This window comes from Mesitornis unicolor, unplaced genomic scaffold (genome assembly GCF_000695765.1).
Source record: "Mesitornis unicolor isolate BGI_N332 unplaced genomic scaffold, ASM69576v1 scaffold5645, whole genome shotgun sequence".
Lineage (NCBI taxonomy): Eukaryota > Metazoa > Chordata > Aves > Mesitornithiformes > Mesitornithidae > Mesitornis > Mesitornis unicolor.
In genome coordinates, this window is record NW_010183347.1 from 9819 (window position 1) to 18960 (window position 9142).

General features: G+C 54.1%; 1 protein-coding gene across 1 annotated transcript in view; it reads right to left on the minus strand.

Annotated features, from left to right (window-relative positions):
• The window catches only part of STARD8 (StAR-related lipid transfer (START) domain containing 8), a 10449-nt gene extending 6483 nt beyond the window's left edge, over positions 1-3966 (minus strand). The window contains 2 exon segments of the mRNA XM_010184090.1: positions 2115-2196; positions 3894-3966. The gene's annotated coding sequence lies outside the window, so the exon portion shown is untranslated.
• Between the last annotated feature and the right edge of the window lie 5176 nt (positions 3967-9142).

A 9142-nucleotide genomic window follows, 5' to 3' on the forward strand; every position in this document is an offset into this window, starting at 1 on the left:
CCCCAGCGCCTGTGCTTGCTCTCCCTTGAGCATCGTGTTCATCTGGACCCTTCCCTTTCCCCTAGCCTACAGCTTCAAGTCCTGTTGGTTTTTTTCTTTACACAAGCAAATGAATCTCCAGTTAATTTACTTTAATTAGCACCTTCATCAATGCTACCACAAGCATTTTGTTCCAGCACAGCAAATACCACGCCTGCACAGCCAAAAAACAAACTTCAAGGATGTTTTACCAAAAAATCTGACTAATGCCCCTTTTGCAACCCCACTGAACCACCCCAGCCAAGAGTGGAACCTGCAGCAGGATTAAATGCATGAAGTCTGGTAGAGGAAGCAAGATGAGAGCAAACATGTGCTAATGGGGAAGAGAACACATCCAGGGGGCTCATTTTCTTGTAAAAGCTGCATTTTCCAGTGTCCTTCTGGACCTCTCTGTTAGGCAAACACCACATGGGGCCACCTCAGGGACCCTAGAGACAGCTCGGGGGGCAATGCCATTGCTGCACTCTGCGGCCCACTCAGCCGCACCAGTCCCACAAGCAGGTTGGGATGACCTGCTCCGCGTTATCGGAGCAGAACAATCTCAGAAGCTCCTGTGACCACTCAGGCGATGACAAAAGGACCTGAAAACTAAACAGGGAGGGATGCTCAGAGATCTCTTGTCACCTGCCACCCTTCTGGGACCACCAGGAGGGAAAACCAGGAGCTCGCTGGGGGATCCCCTCCTGCTTGCACATCAGGCTCTCTGCTGGGAAAACAAATAAGTAACTGAGCATTTTCCCCTTCCTTCTGCGTTCTTCTGGGCAGCAGCGTGTGGGAGGAACAGAGAGGCAACAGTTGCATCTCAGCACGGAGTCAGCGCAGGGGCATGGGCCTGATGATGTGGCCTGAAAGCCAAAGCAGGGCTGAGTCACTGCATGCCAGTGGGACATAAAGCCCATCCAGACAGATTGCATGGACAGACAGAGGCTGGGACGGGAGGGGGTCCCTCCCTTTGGGTGTTTACTCTTGCTCACACTGGTGAGTCTGTCGTGTGTGTCCCCAAAACATAAACTGCCTCCTGGCAGCAACACCCCCAGCGGCATCTCCCGGAGCTATTTCCAGCCTGGCTGCCACAGGGAGAAGCACGTCCTGGTGCAATATGTACAGCAGGGCCACGTTGCCAGGCACTGAGATGACCAAGGTCACACGAAGCCAGCAAGACCTCATGCATGCAGAAATCCTTGGTCAGCACTGATGACAGGGTGGTTGTCCCAGGGAAGAGCAGGAACCCCCCAGCGCAGACTTCACCTGTGCAAAGTGAACCAACAGCTCCCAAACCACCACAGGGAGCACTCACAGCTCCCTACAACCCGCACAAAGCATTAATTATAAGCGTGTAACTTCCACGGAGCCACTCACACTCTATCGATGCTCAGCAACAGCAAATGCTGTGTGTTTTCTCTCTCACACACCTGACAACCGAGCTAAACTCTGTCCGTGGACATGATTTCATCCACAGGTACTTCGACCTGAACCTGCCCTACGCCAACAACCAAGCAAAATCCCTTCACTCTGATGTAGATGTGGTTTCCAAACTCTATTTTTCTCAGAGATGTCACGAAGCTTCCTTGCAAAACAAAGAGGCACCTGGGGAGACACTGCCCTGGGGACCACAGCCTGAGAGGTGCCAGCAGTGGAAGAGGAGAGCATGGGCAGCGGGGACAGCAGAACTGAGGCTATCTTTGCACCTCTGCTGTCTTACAGTTCAGCTCTGACCGATCCATTTCTAATCCAGCTCTACAGGATGGAGTTACCCAAGCTTGAAATCAAAACACAGCCCAAAAGTCACACAAACTGAAGCATTATTCCTGGGAAATGTTTCTGTTCTCCAGGAGCAATGTATGTTCACGATAAAAATGCTGCCATCTCCCTCGCACCACCCAACAGCCAGCAACGCTTTCTGATACGAAAGACTAAAGCATCCAAACTCCTCACTGCGAAGAAAGCAACAGCACCCAAGCAGGCTCTGAGGTGCAGCCAAGGTGCAAGACAGGCACCCCCCCAGCACCTACAGCCCCTGCATCCTTGCTCTGGGTGAGTCCCTGCAGCTGTGGAGGGGTGCAAGAGAGCGTTACCTGCACAGGGATTTGAGGGAGTCCTGGTCCAGGAAGCTGTGGTCCTTCTTTACAGCACTGATGTCGAGAGGGAACAGGGAGTCTGGGGAGAAAAGTGAGAGGAAAATCAGCAGTTTCTCCCAGGGGACGTCTCTGCTCCCAGCTCCAAGAGGCAGCCAGAAAAGGGCAAGAGCAAGATCCAGAGGAGCCAGGGATGCTCTGGTGCCATGGCGGTGAGCACAAGCCAAGTATGGAGGTGGGAGGGATAAGCCAGGCAGAGGAGAGGGATGGAAATCAGCCCCACTGGGAGTGGGAGAGCTTGCAGCAGCCCAGATATGGGGAGGGGATCACTGTTGTGCAGTAGATACCCCTTGTATCACCTCCTCCTCAGATCACTTTCCCCTCACAGGGCAAACAACCTTGGTGTGCTTGAGATACTTAAAGCCCACAGGAAAGGCTCCTGGGCTGGGGCGCAGGGCTGGCTGTAGCATTTGCAGAGATGAGCTGATTCAGAAATAAACACCAGCACTTTCACACACTCACACAGATACCCTGCACAGCTCTGCTCTAGCTGAGCACATCTGGAGCCTGGGCTGCCCCAGCTTGGGGGTGCCAGTCACACACGCTGCAGGTGGGCAGGGACCCCCTCAGCACCTCATGTTGGTTTTTGGAGAGTGGCTACCTCCGTAACACAGCCCAAGAGACATCTTGGTGTCCCATGAGGCAACACAACACATTTATATATATATATCGCACCTCAATAAATCCTTCTCTCACTGACCTCCCAGGGTCAAGAGACCCTCTCAGCTCCCTGAGGAGTGGTTGGAGCTGCTGAGAGGTCTCCCAGCAGCCAGAAACCTGCACCAGTCTGGTGGTACAGTAGATCTAGTATCTCATTCAATCTCTCAGAGACAGCTCTGGTGGGCCTAGCTACGTGGGACCTGGAACATGGACCACAAGTGTCCAAGCCCAGCTGCTCATGAAGCTACCAAGTACAATCACCAAGGGGACACTGAGCCCTGCCAGCTGCGGAGAAAAACAGAGTGAGACACTCAGAGGATGTGGAAAGTTTTGCTGAGGCTGGAAAAAGGGCCAGTTTATTCATAGAGCCCCCAGCACCTACTTCTCACCCCCCTGGGCTGTGAGCACCATCGGGGACCCACACCTGGGGCTGGGTCTCCCCTGCAGGAACAGGGCCAGGCCTTGAACATGGCCATGCTGAGAGCCTGCCCCCTAAAATAGAAACCAGAAGCAAACAGGCAGCCTGGAAAGCCATCACCTGGGGGGTCAGAGCATGGCTCCCACACACGTTTTCCGGGGGGCAGTGGACGTGCCCGTCCGAACAATAGCCATGTCTGCAGCCCGCCAGAGACCAGGCTTCCCGCGATTGTCCAGGCCAGCAGGCGCCGGCTGCAGGGCCCACTTCTCGGCACCTGCTCCCCCAGTAGGGATCAGTGGTCCTGCCATGGGTTTGAAGTAACCACAGTTGAGCCAGAAGTGAGACTCATCACCAGTCACCCTGCAAACCACCCATAGGTGCGTGGCAGAGGTGGGAAGGGGTGCCCATTCCCTGCACCCTGGGGACCCTGGGTCCAGCCCCTGCATGACTGGCTCTGCAGGCCACAGCCAAGTCCAAGGGCTTTAAGTTTTAATACATGATTGTATAATTAGCAAACAACCCTCTCCGTCCTCTCTCCCCAGAGCTCTCCCTGCAGCCTCTCTTGGTATTTGGTTGAGATACAGGACAGGGGACGAGGTCCAGGGGAGGGGCTGGGATGAGGATGAGGAGGAAGCTCTCACCTTCGTAAAGCTGGGCATACTGAGGGAATCCGGCCGCTCGCAGCCAGTCGCAAGCTTTCTTGGCTTCGATTTCTGAAAAAAAAAAACAAACCAAAGACCCAGCCTGAGCACTCAACCCAGCAGCAGTGATGCTCTTCTCAGGGGCAGCATGCTCCCACCCAGCTTCCAAGCCCACGTTTTATGTGCAAAAAGCAGAGGAAATGACTGGAGCCGGGGAACCCAGGGATGTGCTGGTGGGCAGCGATGCCCATGCATGGAGTGGGGGGCATCTCTGCCTCAGGGAGCAGAAACCAAAGCTAGCACAAGGCAAAGAGTAGGAGGTAATAGGAATGATAGGGCCACAAGACACAATTTTAACCTTCCAATGAAACATTTCATTTCTGAACCCACCAAACCAAATACAGCACTTTGCCAGGCAAGAGAGGAAGATCTTTATTTTTAATCATTAGTTCAGAGCTCATCAAAGCTTAGGGCTGGTCACTTTTGCAAACATCCTCCAGAAAAGCCAGCCAAACAAACCTTTCCTTCTCCCTCCTCTTTCCCACCACTCCAGATCACCCCACCTCTTCTTTCAAGCCGGCGTTCACCCTGGCATGCACCAAAACTCTGATGGTTTTCCACATCCCCACCTCACACCAGGTTCAGCTATTGCCTCGATGAGCCCATCCAAAGACCAGCACTATTTTCTGGGAAATTTCTCAAGTTTACAGAACCAGAGGGAAAACAGCCCAAAGCTCAGGCAGCCAAAGCGAGCTGCTGCCTGGTGTCAGCAGTCCGTCAGTCTGCTGAGATTTATACGTCTGGGGGTGACAAACATTTGAACCCGAGTGTAGAAAACATGACGGCAGTTTCAGGATCTTGCCTGTCCCTCTCAGAGGCCCCAGCCAGCACAGAGTGGAGACTGGATCCACCCAAAGCAAATTGCAGTGAAACACCCCAATTTCATCACCATCCATCAACAGCCTCTGCTGAGACCTCTGGCTGCACTTAAAATTACAAAGCTACTGCAGGGAGGGGAAAAAAACAGCCCAAAACAAGCAGTTCAGTAAAGGACGGGACCAAGCCATAACCTTGGACCCAAATACTTTAGAAGTTTGGGGAAGAAGGCTTGGAATAAGCATCTGCATCTGGATCCAAAATGTGCAAGTGTCCTCAACTGTGCTTTGAGCCCAGCCAAAACCCCAGAGATGACCCCTCCCGCCCTTGACAGGGCTCAAACCCAGTAACCCCAGTGCAGACCTCAACCCCTGGAGCTCCAGGTGCCCACAGCCAAGAACAGAAACACCAACCTCCCACACCACTACTGCCCCATAATGTCCTGACCCCCCCAGTGCCCCCATGGAGGGATAGGTCTGGACCTCCTCAGAGACCAAGGGCAGCCAGAAGCTGCATGCTGAGCTTACCGCTGATGGTGGAGGAGCTGAACTGGTAGAAGAGCATGGCTAGGGTGCAGATGGGCACAGCCTGGGTGGCTGGGGGACACGCAGGAGCCTGGGGACACCCAGTGCGGCCGCAGCTGCCCCGCTGTGGGGAGCAGCCGGGACCAGGGCTGCGGTCTGCAGCAGGATGCTCAGAGCATGGCCACCCATCGCCCCATGGAAACAAGGAGTCAGAGCACGACATTTCCTTCCCCTCTGCTGCCTCCTCCCAGCACAAGGGCTGCCAGAGGGGGTGAGGGGGAGCGTACCTCTCCTCATCACCCTGTTTTGAAGCCAGGTCCCAGGTTGCACCCATTGTGGTGACTCCTGCATCTCCCCTCCAGAGCCCCATGTAGCAGGGTGCAAGCCCACCAAGGGCTGAGGGGCTCTGGCCACACTCTCCATGTCAAAGCGCTGGCACAGAAAAGGTTTCCAAGCGTCTCTGTCCCGGATGGAGCCGGCGGCCAGCTTCCTCCTCCCACCCGCCCTTTCCACAGAGCAGCTTTCCCAGGGAAGCACAGGAAGGGCTGGGCAGACCAGCACTGCTGCCATCACCCAGACGGGTGGTGAACCATCTACAGTGGGCATGGTCATAGTGGCAGCACCGAGGACATGGCCGGACACTGTGCATGGGGTCACCCACTGCAAACTGTGTCCCCCAGTCTTCCTTAGGAGCCTCACTGCCAGGGCAAGGTGACAGGGGACCCAAACCCCGCACCCTACAGCACAAGCACCTGGCCCCGGGAACACTGCCTGGAGACCCTGATCTGCCTCAAACCGGGCACAGAGAAGCTGTGAGCAGCAGCAATGGAGATGGGTTTCCAATCAGGCTGCATCTCTAGACATGCAGATTCTCTGATGTCTAATAAAGGCTCATTGCACACTACACCCATCCCTCAGCAGGGCTGGGAAGAGGGTCTTGTTGCCTCCCCTGGTCATCAAACGATTTTCACAAGCTTATAGCAACTGAGTATCTTTGCAATCTGTAATTTAACTGCGGTGGAAATGATCCCATCAAAGTTGTATTGCGGGAGGAGCAGGCACACAAACAAACATGCACTCAGCCTGCACTTTCCTCAAAAGCAAGGGGATAAATCCCAGGAAGCTGCCTTCCCACCACACGCTGAACCCAACCTAGGAGGAGCCCAAATACACTCCAAGAACTGCACACACGTTTCATGAATACACACAGGGAAGGTATATATATGAGTGGCCCCGTTATGCCTCCTGCTTCAGAGGAAACTCTCCATGTGAGAGACATGGACATGGATATCCTCACGGAGGAATGTCTGGATGTACCTGGACACCCTCCACAGGGAGAAACCAGCACCAATCCACTCACTGGAAAAAGCTCCTGAAGGTGCACAGCCCTTATGAGCCACCCTTGCACTCCAGGCAAAGCCTTTGCTGTTCTCCGGCAGCTGCTGAGGCTGAGTGGGGGTTCCCGAGGAAAAGACATCTGCAGCCACTCTCCTCATCTCCTATACCCAACAAGGAGCATTAGTGGCCCAAGCGCCACCATGGTCCATCAGGACCACCTCAAGCAGGGTCAGCGAAGGCAGCTGCAAAGTGACCTGGGGATGGAGGGCACCTGTGCCAACACACCAGGAACCCGGACCCACCAGCACCTCCCAGCACACCAGGGCGAGGGGCAGAATGTAAAAATGGAGAAGGAGGCAAGCCTCTCATTTTGTTAGAGAAAACAGAAGAAAAGGGTGAAAACCAACACAAAAGTAGAGAAAAAAAGGACAAATCATCATCTTCATGCATTGTAACTGCATCATGCCATTTCCCTTGATATAACTCACTGGTGGGGAAGCACCAAGACCCACACTGGGTCCATGGTGGTTCCAAGGGGAACAGGAAACACCCCTGGCCATGGGATGTTTGGAGCTAAACATGACTCCCTCGAGCATTTTTGGGCTTACAGGTACTCCCCACTCCTGACCTAGCACAGGCATGGATTGGGAAAGGCCCAGGAGATGCAATAAAATCTCTGACACCAATGAGCTGGAACACCGGAGGCCAACGCAATTAGAGGCAGGAAAGCCACTTCCCAGAACTGCGCTTTTGCTTTAAAAACAAAAACAAAAAAAAGAAAAGGAGAAGTCACAGCCCAGGATTCCTGCTTCTCACAGCAAGTTTCCAAATACCCCATAAAAAGTCCCACACAGTCAATTAGTGTGTGAAAAGAAAACCACATCATAAAATTGCCCATACGTTACCAAATGGAAAGCTGGGGAAGCAGCTGCCCAGCAGATGCAGGCGGGAGCTCTGGCTGCCACACTCCCGCACAAACAGGGGAAACACTCTTTTTTCTTTTCTTTTTGGTGTGTTTTCTTTCCATCCTGCCTTAAAATAAACTCTTGCCTACAACAGTGACCACGCAGAAGTGGGGCTCAGCTTCCCTTCCCAGTCTGTAGAGAGGAAAAACTTGCCAACTTTTTACAGAAACGACAGAAAATTTCCCAAATCAGGTATATGTGCCTTTACTGCTTGAAAAAGCGATGATCTGAAACAACCATTTCCCATGGGAAACATGTATCCTGCTGCTGCGGAAGGCACTGGGGCTGGGGCATTGCCCATGTATGTGAAGTTAAAGAGGAATTAACTCTGGCCGCAACACCTGGCACTGCGCTTACAGGAATCAGCAACGCCTCTCTGAACTGAGCATCACTCAAACACACCCAGGGACTAAATCTGGACCCCTCCATACTGACCAAAGGCAGTTCTCCCCTTCCAGCGTGCGCAGAAGAGGCATCTAGAGGAAACCCCCAATCTGCCGGGGGCTTACTGCCACACCGAGCTGGGCTTTTGGAGCAGCAGAGGCACACTGAGTATCACCCAGCCACGAGGCATCCCTCGTCCACACACGGTTTGGCACTCCACACCCATAAATACCAGTTATCTGTTTCCAGCTCCTAGCACCATCCAGCAAACCCCAGAGATTTCAAAGCCGCCAGCATGGACAGGGCACACAGATAGGAATGAGAAGCGTGGTTGGACGCTCTCCCAGATGCAGCAGGTTTCCATAATTAACCTTCTAGGCAGTAAATAGGTCTCTCAAGTTTTGGGAACTGCTCCTTGCTATGCCGTCAATGAGGAATTGTTCAAATGCCTCCACCACCTCCAGCCCCGAAATGCCCTGTCTGCTCCCAAGGCCATCGATCCCCTGGGGACGGCACTACGCAGAGGGGGACAGCACTGTGGGGGCACTGCCAGCCCCAGCAGCCACTAGAGCCCACTGCCACCCTGTTCATGTCCCAGACATGAAATCTGGGGATAAAAACAATCCCTGAGGGGGCACGGGAATTGCTGGTCGCTGGCTGCGTCGGTGCTGGTACCCAGCCAGTACAATGTGGGCAAGAAGACCTCTGGCCACTCAGAGAGACTGAAGCCACCAGGTCTGTGGATCACCCCGTGCAGCACCCTCAATGTCACCCCAAGCTTCTCTACTCCCAACCACCTTCCAGCCACCGGCCAGGGGCCCTTCCCTCCTTCCTCATCATCCCCGGGTAGCCCTCAGTGGAAGATGCTTGTGCCTCCCCTGCCCAGCAGCCTGTGCCCTGGGTGGAAACCCTAGTTGGGCAGCAGCTCCTCAGTTTAGACAGCAGAGAGGAAGGAAGGGCTCCAGGACACCAAACTGCTGCTTTAGTGTCAAAGCAAAGCTTTCAGGTGACAAAACAGGCCCCACTCCACAGTGTTGCCCAGCCACTCTGTGTGGGGTATGCACAGAGCCCCAGCACCACTGCAGCAGTCGTCCTGGGGAGCGCTCCCCCCGACCTTATCTCTGCCCTGCTCACATCTCGGCTCAGTGCCAGGGTTGTCTGT